Here is a 17,963-nt window from a genome sequence, read left to right as displayed (position 1 = left end):
CTTTTGGATAATATCCATAGAAGACTGATGCCATTTGTAACAAGTATTTTTTTTTAACGACTCCTGTTGCGTGGGAGAAAATAACTGGCGGTCGCACGATGGGTTTCCCTCCGACGACCGTTTCTTTCCGCAATTTGATGCAGTAGCGTGCGGTGAAGTTTCCGAGATATTTCGATTTCCCAACTTACCCTTATGCTCAACTAGCCCCGCCCTACCTTAAACATGATAACTGAAAGAAATATGCAATGAGATGAGCAGAAGTGACACTTTCATGGATAGACTATAATTATAGTGGAGTCATCACGATTTATAATGGTCCCCTTGGCATTACGTAAGGCGCGCCATGGTTATTAACAGTATGTGATGACCACGGACGGTAATGCGTGCTCTGCAACGTGCTCCCATGCTGGCCACAATATTGGTACAGAGTTCTTGTGGTAGGGCGTTCCTGTGCTGCACCAGTGCGCTTGACTACAGCTGGCGGGTCTTTGGTGCATGTGGAGGTGTCGCAATACGTCTCCCAAAGCATACCACATGTGCTCGAATGGATTTAACTTTCTCATAGCAGGATACTTCATTTCAGCTCACTTAAGAGCAAATGTAAATTATGTATTAGACGATTTGCGCCTGAAGAAGGACGCACATGGCCCGTAATGGATAGTATGATTTAATAAAACACGCAAAAATTATATCTGAAGGCGTTTTCATCCTAACTTCATATATAAGAGTGCCTACTGCCCGCAACGTGTCTCTACTGCCACACAAAATTAATAACCAATGATGACAACGATTCTCTGCTATAAAAGGCTTTGCCCATCGACTTAATTCATTAATCTTCAAACGATTGAACACGTTTCTGTCCTCCTCATTCACACTGTTATATCTCACGAAGAAAAACCCATAATTCTTTGATGTTTCAGTAACAATCTGATTACCAATCTAAAATCTAGCCCATGGGGCTAACGATGGACATGCACACGAATTACTTAAGTTGAATTCTGGTCCCGTAAATTTACTTCTTCGCTGCCATACGATAATTACAGCCCATAGTGGACTTCCTCGATCGCTGCACTTTACTTATAAGCACCCGGATCATTGCAAACACGGGGAGATATACTGTAGTACAGTACATCTGCGTATAATGCCCTGCGTTCGTAAATAATGTAACGTAACTTATCTCCGTGTTTCTTGCTCCACTCTGAGGCGAAGAGTCTCTGACAGGCGGCTTAGATAGCAGAATTGATCTGATCCCCCTCTTTTGGACGGCCGTCTTCTTTAATCCCGCTGGCCTGGCCGGGAGGATATTTTGCATGAACAGGCCGGACCACGGGCCAGAGGCCAGCAAAATGAAATCGCGTCTGGTCGGAAATCACGTTTCTCTGGCGGACGGTCTTTTCCGTACCGCTGCAGCGTCTCTCCCCTTACAGGACATGGCTGCGCCTGCGCGTACATAGAAAGAAAGAAAGGGAAAGAGAGAGAGAGAGAGAGAGAGAGAGAGAGAGAGAGAGAGAGAGAGAAGGCAAGGAAGACAGCTACTGTATCGCCCTCAAAAGCACTTTGTACGAGACTAGTGAAATGTAAGTCTCACATTATGTTCGTGGAATACGGAAGTCTATATGTACATACACTGTGTGTTTCACAGTTCCTACAATAGGCTTCAAAGCGTTGCAGAGGGTGTAGATAAAATAACATTCAAATCTTCCGCTACCCTGTACGCACACAGCACAGACCATGAGCTCTGACCTGCGTGCTCTGCGGGAATCACGCCACGGGCTATGCTTGGAGTACACATCGTTGTATTCTCTTCTACGTGACGAAGGACGAGCTCTCCGAAGTCCAGTTTGCACCGCGTCTGTGGAGCACCACTGTAGTTTCGAACATACTCTGTTTCTCGCAGCCGTTCTAGTTGTAAGACGAAACTGGCATATTACGTCACAGCTACAACTCGGAGTGACGACAGAGTCCTCTTAGTGTTTCTGCGTCCCGTGAAGCGGGGCATTTGAAAGTGATCTGATCTTCATACTCACATCCAAATGGTAAATTTTCAGACTTGGGTTACTCATCAAAACTTTATTTACTGAGTCCCCTATACAAATCATAAACGCCTGTAATAATAACTATGGAACACCGTATATTATTCTACAGTAGAGCCCTGAAAGAACTACAATTCTCTTACGCGTAACATTTCGCCAGAACCGGACGCCAGTGACACCAACTGTGGTCAGCTAATGAAGCCATCAGTAACATATCTGCGTTTCACAGTAATCCCTTGCATCACCACCAACAAAATGCATTTATTATGTAATGCATTTCATTATTGACAGCAGTGACACAGGATGGTTTTGATTTTATTTGAAAACACAGTAAGAACGTTGCCTTAAAAGGCTACTATTAATAATTTTACCGTTTGCTTATGGTCTATTTGTGCAGAGTCTCAGACACACAACTTCTTGTACACTTTTAAACATCGAAAAAATTTTACATAAACAAAACAGTTACACAGATATTACTACAAGTAGTCAACAGCGATAACATTATAGGTCTTCCACAGAGTATTATATGCTTTTGTACAGAGGTTATTTACCTCAACAATTTGCATCACAATTTACTTATATCTATTTTAGAATTCTGCTTATTTCTGTGTGTTACTATTTTTATTTGATTATACAATCGAAACATCTGAAGAAATTCACTGATTCGCTTTCAGGTTTTTCGTTTAACATTTTATCTTCATATTTTCTGTAATGTGAATATCTCCAGTTCTTCTAGCAAATCAATTTTATGTCCTTTATTTAGTCGGTGGAGTACTTTGACATTTTGCTCTATTTTTCCAAATGGTTGTCCTGTATTACGTATATGTGCTTCTATGGCTGATGATGTGTGTCTGTTGTGTGTGTAGGCTTTTTGTGCTCTGCCTACTTGGTGTTGAAATTTCGGCCTGTTTGTCCAAGGTAGAACATGGAGCATTCCTAGCATGTTACCTTGTACATTCCAAAGTCTGAGTATGGATCATGCTTACACTTTATGTATTATTTTTTGTTGTAGTTTATTAGATGTAGAAAACCCAATTTTTACTTTGTGATTATTGAAAATATTTGCAGTCTTCTGTGATACATTGCCAATGTATGGGATACTAGATATACATTTGCTTTTCTCTTTTTCTTCTGTGGTGCAGTTTGTACCTGGGTCTTTCTTCACTTTTTCTAGGGTTGTGTCAACAATGGAAGCATTGTAACCATTGGCAACTGCAATCTTTTTCACTGTGTTTGTTACTTGTTGCATGGTTCCTTGGTTCAATGGTACTTTACTTACCCTATGTAGCATTGACCTGTATGCTGCCTGTTTATGGAAATTTGGGTGACATGAGGTTGCAGGAACTGTGGTGTCAGTCATTGTATTTTTCCTATAATTTTGAATGTGCATATGTTGTTGTGTCTTGTTATATTTAGGTCCAGAAAGTTGATGCTTTTATTTTGCTCATGTTCCACTGTAAATTTGATTTTCTCATGTAGATTATTGAAGTAATTTAGAATGTCTGTGATGGCTTTGGTATCCCCTTTCACTAACAGTAGTGAGTCATCTACATATCTCCCATGAAATTCAATTTTCTGTAGGCAAGGTTCTTGGCTGTTAAATAATTTTTGTTCCAAGTGATTTATGTATATGTCAGCTATGGTACCAGATATACATGATCCCATTGCTAGGCCATCTGGTGGTTTATAAATGTTGCCATTAAAAGTGAAGTAGTTGTAACTTAGGGTTAGCTGAAGGAGTTTCATAAATTCAACAATTTCCGTGAATGACAGTTTCTTGTGTATTACTATTACAGCTTCTTGTATGGGTATGTTTGAGTAAAGGTTGGTGATGTCGAGTGATATAAACAGAGCGTCTTGGGGGAGTTTTCTGGTTTTTAGTTCTTTAGCTAGTATCATGTTGTTTTTATGGAATATGTAGCTTCATATGTATAATTTTTCATCAGTATGCTATTCAGTTTTTGTGATTGTTTGTATACTGTGCTATTTATAGAGTTGACCACGGGACATATCGGATTTCCATCTTTGTGTATTTTTGGCTGTGCTCTTAGGCGTGGTGCTTTTGGATTCATGCATGTAACGTGTTTCTTTTCAGTTTCTGTCAGTAGGAAATGTGTGTTCTTTAATTGTTCCTTAATTTTATTTTGAAATGGTGTGCTGAATGTTATTAGCATCAAAAAATCCACGTGTTTTGTCTACGTATTCCTTTTATTTCATCACAACTAATGTATTGCTTTTGTCTGACTTTACGACTATGAATTGGTTGTTTTTCAATTTGTTATTTATGGATTTTAGTGTTTTTCATAATTTATTTTATATTTAGATCTAAATTTATCTTTATTCATTTCTTTCTCGAGAAGCCTGCTTGCTTTGTGACCTATTGCTGCTTTTGTATTACAATTTAATTTTGCAACATCTGCTGCATTTTTAGTTGCAGCTATGATCTGTTTGTGCATGGTTGTTGAGCTTAGGTTTTACATACTATTTTAGTCCTTTTTGGAGCAGATCATTTTCTCTTTGGTCAAATTTATATCTGTGTTATTCACCACTTTGTTCTAAAATGCGTGTGTGTGTTTTTGTCAGTTATCTCAAGGTTGGATTTCGTGTTTTGTTTGGATGTCAGGGTCTGTAGTTTCTTGTTATGTGTATTGCAAATGGTCAAATACTCCTTGTCAACTATGTCTTGGCCGGCCGCTGGTGGCCGAGCGGTTCTGGCGCTACAGTCTGGAACAGCGCGACCGCTACGGTCGCAGGTTCGAATCCTGCCTCGGGCATGGATGTGTGTGTTGTCCTTAGGTTAGTTAGGTTTAAGTAGTTCTAAGTTCTAGGGGACTTATGACCTCAGCAGTTGAGTCCCATAGTGCTCAGAGCCATTTGAGCCAACTATGTCTTGGATGTGCTTACATATGCTGTCATAAAGTGTGGGTTTCATGTTGTTTGCTGCTTCTATCTGCATGTTGAGTAACTTCCTGTTTAGTAAGTCCTTCTTCTTGTATAACTGCCTTTTATAACTTTTGCGATACTGCTGTTAGAACATATTTTCACTTTTATATAATTCGGAATTATACCCAGTTGTTGGAAGTGCTCGTTGAATCTTATGTGTGAAATTGTTTTTAATACTAACTTCACAAAAAGATCGACAACCAACTAATAATCGCGTGTTTTCTTTAAAGTCAACGAAATGAAGCAGACACTCACACATCGGCAACATCCCATAGAAATGGCATAACAAACACAAAGAACGCACTTGAAAATGTGATTCATTTCCCGAAAAGCGTCGTGCGAAAAATAAAATAAATAAAATCGTGACTGGTAGCAGAAGAGTTCTTTATAAACAAACCTAAGGATGTAGAACTGTGCTACTGCTTAAAAACAGGACTGTAATTCGACATCAAGATAAATGTGATGTCTGCTGTAAGTCTTCTGATGCGTGCCATTTGTGGTTTCTTCAAGCGACTCAAGGAGAAAGCCATTATTGAAATCTACTATCAAAATTGAAAAGAGCATCCAGCACAGGAAAAAATATTAACTCACAAATAAACAGTCCGTTAAATTGCTTAAAATTACATGCATACGAAGTAATTCGAGATGAGAAGGCTATGGGAGCAAACGATCAATGTGGGCTAGTGATTAACGCAGACTTTGCAAATTCGGCTCACTCAATATGTAAATAAAGTCGAGGTAGGTGGAGCAGTAAATTAACATGGAGCAGTAAATTAACATGAAAACTGAACCGTGGGCGTCGAATGGGAAACTGCTTAATTATGCAGATTCTTGCTTATTGCAAGCAATAGACTGACACCAGATTCTGAACATTTATTTTAACTCTACCACCTGTAACCAGAATGACTTACGAAGAGAGACTAACCATTTTGTACATCGAAGCACGGAAGGGGGCCAACTGTATGATTTTTCGAAAGCTGCTCGGAGAACTGAACTGTAAGAGCAGAGCTCCCGAAAAGCTGCCATTGAAATTTAAATCCATCTCAGACATACTATTTCATCACGTTAGGAATATTGAAACGAAATGGTCACCAGATACCAGTATAGCTGTAAAGAAGACGGCCTGAAGTGGAACGACGGCGTTCATTGTCTTACACGACGTCGTAAAACATCAGGAACATCCTTGCAGACTCCTGGGAACTTAAAAGGCCTCTGTTTATTGTACATTATAGTTTCCGTAATGAAATCAAAGAAGAAAAGAGGCTCACAAATATGCAATTAATGAGAGAGAAAGTGCTATTTTTTCTGGAACTTAATGGTTCAACGGCAATTTCGCAACCATTTGTGTTTGACAAAACCGCTGGATGAATCAACAATCACGGGCAGGGACGGCGCCAGTACCTAAGCTTGACTTGTTGATGTAAGATTTGGCCAAAGTGTGTACACAAACTTTACTATCGCAAAAAATGATCCTGCTCCACCAAGATCCATCAATAAGGTTCAATCTTTAAGTTTAGTTACTTAAATTAGCCACAAGGGAAAAAAAGACCACGTGCGACTATGAATCGCGCCCTGATGGTCCATTTTCACATTCTCCATCCGATTAATGCAGAAACAGCTCAAAACGGAGAATTTCCTTAATAGTTGCTGACCGTTAAGTTTGAATGTAACGTGAAGCCGCGCGGTGGAGTACGCATACCAATTTTCCCTCGATCGGATAATTCGCGCAGAACTGGTATCAACTTGAGGGGCAAAGACAACGGCCGTTCATTCCCTTCCGCTGCCATGTTTACAAACAGAACTGAGAGTAACGGTCCGGCGCATTCGATGGCTGATCTGAGATGTATCACTTAGTGTACAGCAATACTACGGAAGTTAACGCCATTGTTGTCTCTCATCACGTTGGGAGCGGCAATGTGTTAGGACCGTTCGTGTAGATCAGCACCATTCGCGTTCAGGAGTTTGCTGCTGTCACGTTGATTGCCAGCGATCAATTACACAGCCTTTGCTGCGAGCACCCCGGCATCGCTATCTCACAAATCGGGATGAGGAAAGCTTTGTTGTTCGGCCCCTGCTCCTGTTTTCAGCCCATTTTACATGTGCGACTTTCTGCACCTATCGACTACTCGAAGTGTGTGCTCTTTTCATGCCTGCAAGTAAATCAGCAACGAAACACGACGCGAGTGTATCTATTACGTCAACGCTCTATACATTGTATCGAATGTGGAGATCTAAATTACGGAGTATGCTGCAGGCTGTGCGTGCACAGAGACAAGGGACTCTGGCGGCGTCTGCTAACATCGGCAGCTTTATAATCTATTCTGGTCGAGCTCACTCCTATTATACACTGAAGCGCCAAACAAACTGGTATAGGCATGTGTATTCAAATACAGAGAAATGTAAACAGGCAGAATACGGCGATGCGGTCCGCCTATATAGGGCAACAAGTGTCTGGCGCAGTTGTTACAACTGTTACTCCTTCTACAATGCCATGTTTACAAGATTTAAGTGGATTTGAACGTGGTGTTATAGTCGGCGCTCGAGCGATGGGACACAGCATCTCCGAGATAGCGATGAATTTTCCCGTACGATCATTTCACGAGTGTACCATGAATATCAGGAATCCGGTAAAACACCAAATCTTCGATATCGCTGTGGCCGGAAAAAGATCCTGCAAAAACGGGACCAACGATGACTGAAGAGAACCGTTCAACGTGGCACAATTGCAGCCCTTCCGTAAAATGCTGCAGATTTCAATGCTGTGCCATCAACAAGTGTCAGCGTGCGAATCATTCAACCATTCAACGAAATATCAACGTTATGGGGTTTCAGCGCCGAAGGCCCACTCGTGTAGCCTTGATGAATGCACAATATAACGCTTTACGTTTGTCCTGGGCCTGTCAACACCAACATTGGACTGTTTATGACTGGAAACATGATGCCTCGTAGGACGAGTCTCGTTTCAAAATGTATCGAGCGAACCGACGTGTGCGGGTATGGAAAAAACCTCATGAATCCATGGTCCCTGCATGTCAGCAAGGGACTGTTCAACTGGTGGAGGCTGTCTAATGGTGTGGAGCGCGTGCAGTTGGAGTGATATGGGACCGTTGATACGACTAGAAACGACTCTGACGAGTGAGATGTGCGTAAGCATCATGTCTGATCACCTGTATCCATTCATGTCCAATGTGCCTGCCGACTTACTTTGGCAACTCCAGCAGGACAAAGCGACTTCCCACACGTCCAGAATGGCTGAAGGAACACTCTTCTGAGTTTAAACATAGCCGCTGCCCACCAAACTCCCCAGACATGAACATTATTGAGCATATGTCGGATGCCTTGCAACGTGCTGTTCAGAAGATATCTGCACCCCCTCGTATTCTTACTGACTTATGGACAGCCCTGCAGGATTCATGGTGTCAATTCTCTCCGGCACTACTTCAGGCATTAGTCGAGTCCATGCCATCTTGTTTTGTGGCACTTTTGCGTGCTCGCGGGGGTCCTACACGATATCAGGCAGGAGTTCCAGTTTCTTTGTGTCTTCAGTGTAGAAACGGATTTTGTGCTTTCATGTTTGCTACATCTTTACTGTGTTGTTTACTTCGTTTTCGTAACTTTGAAAAGGTTTCACGAGGTCTTGGCATTTTAATTACTAGTTTTCTCCAACAAGAGAATGACTGCGACCATAATTACACTGCAAGAAGTGTTCCTGGGCGTGCTAGTATTGTAGAAAGATGGCGAGTTAAGCGAAATACTGGCATCAGGCTCTTTTTCCCGTTGTGTTTGGTCGTTGCAGGCGTCGCATGACATCCTTTTATGTTCGTTTGTTGATCCTTCTACTCAGTTTTTTATTACAGAGGCCAACCAGCTCTCTGACCTAACAAGCTGAGCTACCGTGCCGGCGTCAATCATTTCACTGTAGTTAAGAGACTGTGAATGAGGCACGGGGCCTGCTGTTTAACTACTTTCCTCGTACGATTGGTGAGGAGTTGCGCATCGATGTCGGGTGATTAGCCCCAAAGGCTGCCCCGCGACGGAGGGATGTTGAGTGCACCGAATTGTACACCTTAGAGAAAACAGCTGAAAATATTGATTGGCGCATTGTAACCGCATAAGCAATATTTGTGTGTGTGTGTGTGTGTGTGTGTGTGTGTGTGTAAAAGATGAGGACGGGCGCGGTGGCGAATACTCTATTACGCTGCTAGTATAGGGTTGCAGGTCGATGCGCCCGTCGCCCGCCGGCAGCGCCACAGAAAGTGTGCCGCGCTGAGTTACGCTCCATTAGAGGTTAACCTGCGTCAACCGCGTTAACTTCAATGGGCCGTTAATAACACATCGCCTTACGAGGCAACTTTGCCAGCCACGCAGCTCCTCACCGCTGCGCCAATATACACCTGGATGTGGCGCGCCTTCGTCGAATACGGATGTGTCACTGCCGTTGATGGCTGTTCTTACGGGCAAAGCAAGTTGTTGACCTGACGAGGTACTACAAACAATTATGCTCTCTCCTCTTCTTTTTCTGTCACAGTGCCTTCGGTAGTGACCTGTGCTTCTTTAAATTTCTTTCGGGCAAAGATACAGTTCTGACACCAGAGGAGAAAAACATGAATATGTTTCTTCTTAAGAGGCTCCGACAGGAAAGTCGGGAAAAGCTGCCTCAAACCATCATTCCACATTCCTCACCAAAAATTTTGGCATGCGAATATATATGCGCTCTTTTAAAACAGAACTTGCTAAATGCTTTTACTCGGTCTCTCTTTCTAGGTAAGCCTACATACTCAGCATCTCCCTCTCATTGCCGATGTCTATGTATGTCTCTCCCACACAGTCTCCTCCTTCTCCCATTGATTTACAGTACATCCCACTGCCACTGTCTCCAAAATACCTCAGCAGTTTTACTTTTTCCCCAACACCCAAGTGTTTAAAACTTCGCTACACTGTTAGGGCGAGATGTGCTGCTCGTGTGCAGCTGATGATACAGACGACGCTTCTCCTGAAGCCCTATCGTGACTCAGTCGACTGTTCCTGGCAAGTATATAAACTGCAATGCCCCTTGTGTATTATTCCTGTACGAGAATCGCGTGTTTCCGTAATTGTTGTTTTCGCGTACATTGTGAAGGTCTGTCCTGTCCAGTTACGCGCGGTGACAATGAGGTTTTCAAGAGATGATCCCTACAAAAGTCGAAGAGCAGTAACAGAATTAAGGAAGTGGCAATGACAATAGAATTTACTAACGACCAAAGCAAAAATCATTGTTAATGCTTTTGACAAAGGTCGTGTGATTTGATTATTTCTCCACACTGTTGACATCCGACTTGGAAGAAAATGTCGTCCAATCATTTGAGAGCAGTTTTTATAGCCTCGAAAAAATATATTCATGCCAAGGTATCAATGAATGTACTGTCCAAGAAACAGTATCGGTAAATCCCTAGGTAGTGCGGAATTGAGCACTACATATCACGATAGGATGACTCGTCAGCGTAACAGGAGGCAGGGAGTATTACGTTGTCAGTAGAGAAGCATAAACAACAAAAAAATGGTTCAAATGGCTCTGAGCACTATGGGACTTAACTTCTGTGGTCATCAGTCCCCTAGAACTTAAAACTACTTAAACCTAACTAACCTAAGGACATCACACACATCCATGCCCGAGGCAGGATTCGAACCTGCGACCGTAGCAGTCCCGCGGTTCCGGACTGCGCGCCTAGAACCACGAGACCACCGCGGCCGGCCATAAACAACAGAACGGGTCGTTCAGGAGAGATCAATGACTTCGAATGCAGCCTAGTCACTGGATGACCAAGACAAGCTAAGTTTCGTGTACTTATGGATAAGGACCGTCCAGTTTTGCGGAGGGTGGTTATAAAAAAAAATGCATGAAATCACCGGAAGGAATCATTCTTAAGTCCAAATTTTTATCAGCAGTCCATTTACCACGACAGTCCGTAGGGGGTTAAAAGGAATGGGATACGATGGTAGAGAAGCTTTTCAATAAGCAATATACTTTTCTAGTTAATGCCAAGCGACATTGAGGTGGGGTGGAGAGCAACGTCACTCCCTAGTAGAGGAGTGGAAACGAGTGATTTCGAGAGACGAATCACGCTCTACATCATGGCAATCCGAAGGAATAGTTTGGGTTAGGTGAATGCCTGAAGAACGTTATCTGCCGTCATGTGTAGTGTCAGCTGTGAAGTACGCAGCAGCTGTCGTTACGATACGGGATGTTTTACGTGGTTAGGTTGTGGTCCCCCTCATTGTGCTTAAGAATACGCTGATTGCGGGAAGACATGAACACATACAACACTGTTTACTGCGTACAGGAGAGGAACAATTGTGAGGTGGTGATCGATTGTATCCATATGAGGGTGCATCCTGTTATAAACCACCATCTGTGAGGCGGTGATTTGTGGGCAGTAACGTTCCTGAAACGGGGTGACCCGCCCAAAGTCCCGACCTGAACCCAACGGTATAACGTCGAAGTGAGCTAGGACATCGACTTCGCCCCATACCCCAGCATCAGACATCACTACCTTCTCTGGTTTCAGCTCTTCAGGAAGAACCGTCTGCCATTCCTCCACAGACAGTAAAGGCACCTCATTTACACTTCTCCAAGCAAAGCTCAAACAGCCATAATGTTACCCTTTATGGAAGCTTTAAATCTGCTCGGAACACTATGCATGAGGTGTCTGAATGGCAGGCGGTTCTTCCTGAAGAGCTGGAACCAGAGACGGTAGTGATGCTGGATGCTGGGGTATGGAGAGAAGTCTACGTCCTAGCTCACTTCAAAGTTATACCGTTGGGTTCCAGTCGGGAATCTGGGTGGGTCAGCCCATTTCAGGAATTTTACTGTCCTCAAACCATTGCCTCACAGTGTACACATCCCATTTAAGTGTCTACTAAGATACTCCACGGAGTGTATCAAAAATAATCATCCGATTTGGCACGTCTATATTTCTGAAATTAATAAACATATACAATGAATTTTGTTTTTTGATGAACGGGAAACTCAAAAAGTTGTTTTTCATACCTCTTCATAGATGTTCAATATGTCCCCATTTAAGTGGACGGCATGTCAATGCGGTATTCAAATTGTTCCCACACTGCATCGACTATGTCTTGAGTTACAGCTTCCACAGCCGCTATTATGTGACGCCACAGTTCATTCACTCTTGTTGGTAACGGAGGAACATAAAGAGTCTTTTATGAACCCTCACAAGAAATAATCAATCAGCTCCGTCGACCTTGGAGGCCCGTTACGTAATGCCGAACATTTGGTCCAGTACGACCGATACATCGTTCAGTAATCCTTTGATGTAAAACTTCCCGCACTTCCAGATGCCAGTGTGGCTGTGCCCCATCCAGTTGGCAAATGAATTCGTTCGAACCAGTTTCAAACTGTGGGAAAAGAAAGTTCTCAGGCATAACGAGGTATGTGCTTCCTGTAACAGTCTTGTCGGCAGAGAAAAATGGACCATACATTGCACAAAACACATTAAATTTTGGAGAGTCCCTCTCATGTTGTACAACTTCATGTGGCTGTTCCGTACTACATATTCTCACATTATGACGGTTCACCTCGTCGCTAAACACTAAGAGTGGAAGAAAACTGTCATCCTTCATATTGCCAAGAACGAAATTACCGAACTCCACATGTTGTTGTTTGTCACCTTCACGAAGAGTTTGCAGTAGCTGAATTTTGTATGGTTTCATGTGTAAACGTCGACGCAACACACGCCAAACGGACATCGTGGGAATGTTGAGCTGTCAGGCTACACGACGAACGGAATTCTGCGGCCTCCTTATGAAACTAAGGCGGATGCGTTCGACGTCTATCAGACAGTCGGGGACGGCCCGGCGATTTGCCTTTACACAAACTACCTGTTTCTCGGAATTATTCGTGCCATCGTCTAATGCTCAGTACTGTAGGAGTATCCACACCATACCTAGTACGAAAGTCACGCCGAACAGTTGTTACTCACTCGCACTGCACAAAACGTAGAACACAAAACGGTTTCCGCTGTCCCGACATAATTTTTACTAGAACTGAAGTGTCCGTACACTGCTGCTCCCTTGTGGGAACCATGTAAAATTCGCGAGTTTCCTTTTTCCAACAGTACACTGTTCACGCACATATCTCAAATAAGATAAGTTATGATTTTTTTTAAATCAGATGATTCATTTCGATGCACCCTGTGTTTACAGATAGTTTTGATCAGATATTGTATTTACAAGACAGTAAATAGCACGTTTTTACTTTATTCTTTGTGGTTCTTGTAAGTGTCAAATAACATCGGAATAAAATTTCGTTTAGTAGATTTGACTTTTCCACTCGTTATACGTTTTTCCTTGGGAAACGTGTTTCTTCTGTTTACTATCTTATTTACGCACAGTGTATGTTACTTTTCTTTTTCTAGATATTGTAATCCCTAATTACTTTTGCATTTTACTTTCACATATTAGGTCTCTTTCGTGGTAGAGCAACACATGGAAAAATACAAAGTCTATATCCAACATTTGCAACGTGTCAAGAAAACAAAGCAAACAACAAAGTAAAGATTGAGACGAAAAAAAATCCATTAAAAAATCCCCGACCAGTATGCAGAGTCGCTGCTGGAGTATTGGTTGTTGTTCGTGTTTTGCTGTCTCCACCCACCCACGTCGCTGAACTGAATACATCTTTCCAATCCCTGTTTAGAATGGGTATACAAATTACATTTTTTTTTAAATGTATTCGTAATTATGTATACACTGTCGTTTCCCGTTGAAAGGGCGTCGCATGGAACAAATGTTGAACGATATATGGATTGGTTCATTCCAGCTACACATTTTAAAAACGAAATTACATGTATCTGCCGAAAACTTGAGAGCCTGTATCCTGCCTGCTATCTATGTTATCATTAACCTGTAGCTCTATCCAAAGCTGCACTTAACATCTTTCTTATATCAGGAGAAATATGAGAATAAATGCTTTACGTACAATCTTAAACCAAAATGGGAAGTTCTATAACTCTGGTGAATATCCGATTCTCTTCGCAAACGCAGGCAGGGCCTGTCGTCAACAAAGTGATTGTCGAAAGGAATACACAAACGAAACAGCCACAGGATGCACACGGCTTACTTTTATAACCTGATCGGCAAAAATTTAGCAAAAGACATCAGATAACGTTAATTAATAAAAGTCAGCATGTTTTAGTAACAATCGCTGCCGCGCAAAACAACAGCTAAACCTACCGTTGGGTACCACAGTCAAACACAAGGGGGATGTGTGTTGCATCAAAGAACAACTGTGGAAGCTCACACTTGATTTGTAACTTTAAAGAGTTGTACCGTCATGTACAAACCAGTTACTAGCATTATGTTGCAACATCTGATCGAATAAACGGAAAAGTGTTGAAATTGAACTCCTTCACTTAATTTAATACATTTTACATACTGCTTTCCTGTAAGGAACTCCAATTCTTCCAGTTCACTTCGAAGAGCTTAGCCCTCAGTTCTAGTAGTTCTGAAACTGTCTCATCCAGTTTCTTTGAAGCAATTAATAACAGAGAATACACACCAAACTTCTAAAAAAACTAGCCGACATTATTCCAACATCCTGTACCGTAGCGTATGAAAAAAAAAAAAGCCTATTTTCTCTAACGAGTACAGACACTCAGCGTTCTGAATTGCAGTAACTGAATGGTTCAAATGGCTTTGAGCACTATGGGACTCAACTGCTGTGGTCATAATTCCCCTAGAACTTAGAACTACTTAAACCTAACTAACCTAAGGACAGCACACAACACCCAGCCATCACGAGGCAGAGAAAATCCCTGATCCCGCCGGGAATCGAACCCGGGAACCCGGGCGTGGGAAGCGAGAACGCTACCGCACGACCACGAGATGCGGGTTGCAGTAACTGAGCGAGGCCGATAACGAATAGCTGTGTTTTCGCTCTTTGAATGTTTCATCTTTACGTTACCCACCACCACCACCAACTAATGCAATTAGCACTTAACGTCTGCCGCGGATATCCTTTCTTTAAATTTTAGAATGAATTCAGTCACTGCACGACATCGAATCGGCACATTATCACGGGCCACTTTCTCAATGTGTGTATCCCGCCTCTATTTATGGCAGTACCGCGACTTCAGGTTCGGAAAATTGGAAAAGATGAGACCACCACTATATGTAAGATACATACCACACAGTTCTATCAACAAAACGTCATTACTATTTTCTGTTCGACCTTTATAATACACTTACAGTTTCAGAATCTACATTAGCTGTCGTCGTCGTCGTCGTCGTCGTCGTCGTCGTCAGTCAGAAGACTGACATTAAATTTCAGTCATACTTGCTTTTTTTAAAGAAAGGAAGAAAACAGGACAGTAGGATGACAATTACAATTTAAGACTTCTTGTGGTGTTCAATCCGAAGACTGGTTTGATGCTACCCTATCCTGTGCAAGCCTCTACATCTCAGAATAACTACTGCCACATATATACTTCTGGATCTGCTTGCTGTATTCAACTCTTGGCCTCACTATGACTTTTACCTCCCACACTGCCCTCCAATACTGAACAGGTGATCCCTTGATGTCTCAAAATGTGACCTATCAACAGATCCTCCTTTTATTCAGGTTCTGCCACAAATTTATTTTCTCCCCAACTCTATCCAGTACCTCCACATTAGTTACGCATTCTACCCATCTAATTTTCAGCATTCTTCTGTAGCACCACATTTCAAAAGCTGCTGTACCTTCTTGTCAAAACAGTTAATCATCCATGTTTCACTTCCATACATGGCTCCAAGAAGTGCAAATCCCTCCAGAAAAGACTCCCTAACACTCAAATCTATATTCGATGTAAATAAATTTTTTTTCTTCAGAAATGCTTTTCTTGACACTGCCTGCGTACATTTAATAATTTAATATCCTCTATACTTCGGCCATCATCAGTTATTTTGCTGCCAAATAGAAAACCTCATCCACTACTTGCAGTGTCTCGTTTCCTAATCTAGCTCCCTCAGAATCACGTATTTTGAATCTGGTTGTAAATAATTTTTTTTACAGAAATCAAACTGAATTACACAAAAAGCGATCCAGTAAAATCAGCTAAAATCCAGAGCGTAGATAACAACGGTGCAGAAGTTGATGTGTGTTCCTTGACCACCTAAAGCCATTCGATACAGGTCCACACTGTTGTATAGTGAACAACAGAAGAGTTTTCGAAATCACAGAACATATTTGTGACTGGACTCAGGACTTTACCAAAATAAAACGTAACAGGACGTTCTGAACGGAACTAAACCGACAAATGTGGAAGTGAAAAATGGGAGTGAAATAATGTTTAAAATACATATAATCTGTGTACTAGGTAAAGTCAAAGCTCCAAGAGGTTCTTCGCAGACGATGCTGTAGTATACAGAAACCTTGCAACGCCGGAAGCGTTCAGCGAAACACAGAGAAACTGGCAGTTGAACCCGAACGTATATGAAGTTGACGAACTAGGCATAAACGGAAGAGATCGATTACTTTTGGGTTAGACCACTGGAGATAAATCGCTGCAAACAATGGCGAAGTACGTAGAGGTACCGCCCATAGCGACCTAAAGTGAAATGCCAGATAAAACCAACTGTGAAGTAAAGCAAAAGGCATGCTGAGATTCAGTGGGGAATCTTAAGGAAATGTGCTTCATCCATAAAAGAAGTGGCTTACAAAGTAGTGTAAGACAGATTCTTGAGTACTGTTCGTCAGTTTGCGACTCTTATCAGGATATATTAATATTCAGCCGAAGATTCCAACTAATATTACAAAGTCTTGGGTTACAAGAAGGGTAATGTGTCTTCCTCTCATGAAATCACCACAACACAAAAGCACCACCACAACAAGAAAAATGTGGAAATCAGAGCTCATTTAGAGGCCTCCTGATAGTCGTCACCTACCGCCTCTTCTCCTCACTCCCCCCCCCCCCGCGCGCACACGCACACACACACACACACACACACACACACACACATGCCCGAGGGAGGATTCGAACCTCTGCCGGGACCAGAAAAGGGAAAGCGACAGTACATAAAGTATCCTCCACCATTCACCGCAAGGTGGCTTGTGGAGTATATGTGTAGATGCAGAAGTAAATTACTTTGCATTCTGCTTGGAGATACAAGGTATGGCACGAAAAGGCGCAACTGAACTTTGCAGTCTATCCAGTCACCTATTATTACTAAAATGGGATAGTTTCTCGGATTGATTTGCCTAAATAATCAGCTTATGAGCTGACCATTATATAGATTTCTGCCAAGAGTAAGAAGAAACTGCAATATATCAGTGACTGGTAATACTGAACAGAAACGCGCTGACGGAAGGCGCATGCGCAGCTTACCTTTGCAGATGATCCTCACGCCCCGTGACGACCCATGCAGGGACGGTGCGTCTCTGTAACGAAACAGAGCACTCAATTAAAAGGCTGCAGGTGCAACGAAGTTAAGGAACATATTGAATGAAACGATTCTACACACACTAGTCCTCCACATTTTTCTTTGCAGACACATGATCCAGATATAAAATTGGTTCCATTTCTTCAACTGTGAAAAAAGTTCTATATGCGTTTCCCTTTGTTGTACGGCCAATGCTAGAACAATTTATTCCGTTCCACACATTCGCAATTGGAAACCTCTGTCCACACTGGAACCTGCTTGAAAAGATCCAAGATGAACTATGTGCCGTGATCTCAAGCAACCCGCCGTCTACTGCGATACGTAAAAAAATTATGACGTAGAATGACCTCTGACACAAAGAGGCAGTTCCGCCGTTTTCAGTGGAAACGTTTATTGTGAAGTTTCAGTGTTGGGTCGACCAGTAATTGTGCAAGTCATGTGTAGGTTTATATTGGAGAACACTACGGCTTTTAAGAATAAAGAAACAACACGCACCGAGTAACGCAAAATCAATGTAATCTAACATGCATCACCAGATAAAGAAACGTTTGTTACTTCAAAAGACATAAG

At 42.2% G+C, this 17,963-nt stretch overlaps 1 protein-coding gene across 1 annotated transcript in view; it reads right to left on the bottom strand.

Annotated features, from left to right (window-relative positions):
- Nucleotides 1-17,393, bottom strand: part of LOC126175399 (Ca(2+)/calmodulin-responsive adenylate cyclase) — a 501,843-nt gene extending 484,450 nt beyond the window's left edge. The window contains exon 1 of the mRNA XM_049922190.1: nucleotides 17,339-17,393. The gene's annotated coding sequence lies outside the window, so the exon portion shown is untranslated. The remainder of the gene's footprint in view (nucleotides 1-17,338) is intronic.
- Nucleotides 17,394-17,963: the final 570 nt, after the last annotated feature.

The sequence above is a fragment of the Schistocerca cancellata genome, chromosome 3 (assembly GCF_023864275.1).
Source record: "Schistocerca cancellata isolate TAMUIC-IGC-003103 chromosome 3, iqSchCanc2.1, whole genome shotgun sequence".
In the NCBI taxonomy this organism is placed as follows: Eukaryota; Metazoa; Arthropoda; class Insecta; order Orthoptera; family Acrididae; genus Schistocerca; species Schistocerca cancellata.
Note: the sequence above shows the minus strand (reverse complement) of the source record. Positions and strands in the feature narration are given on the sequence as shown.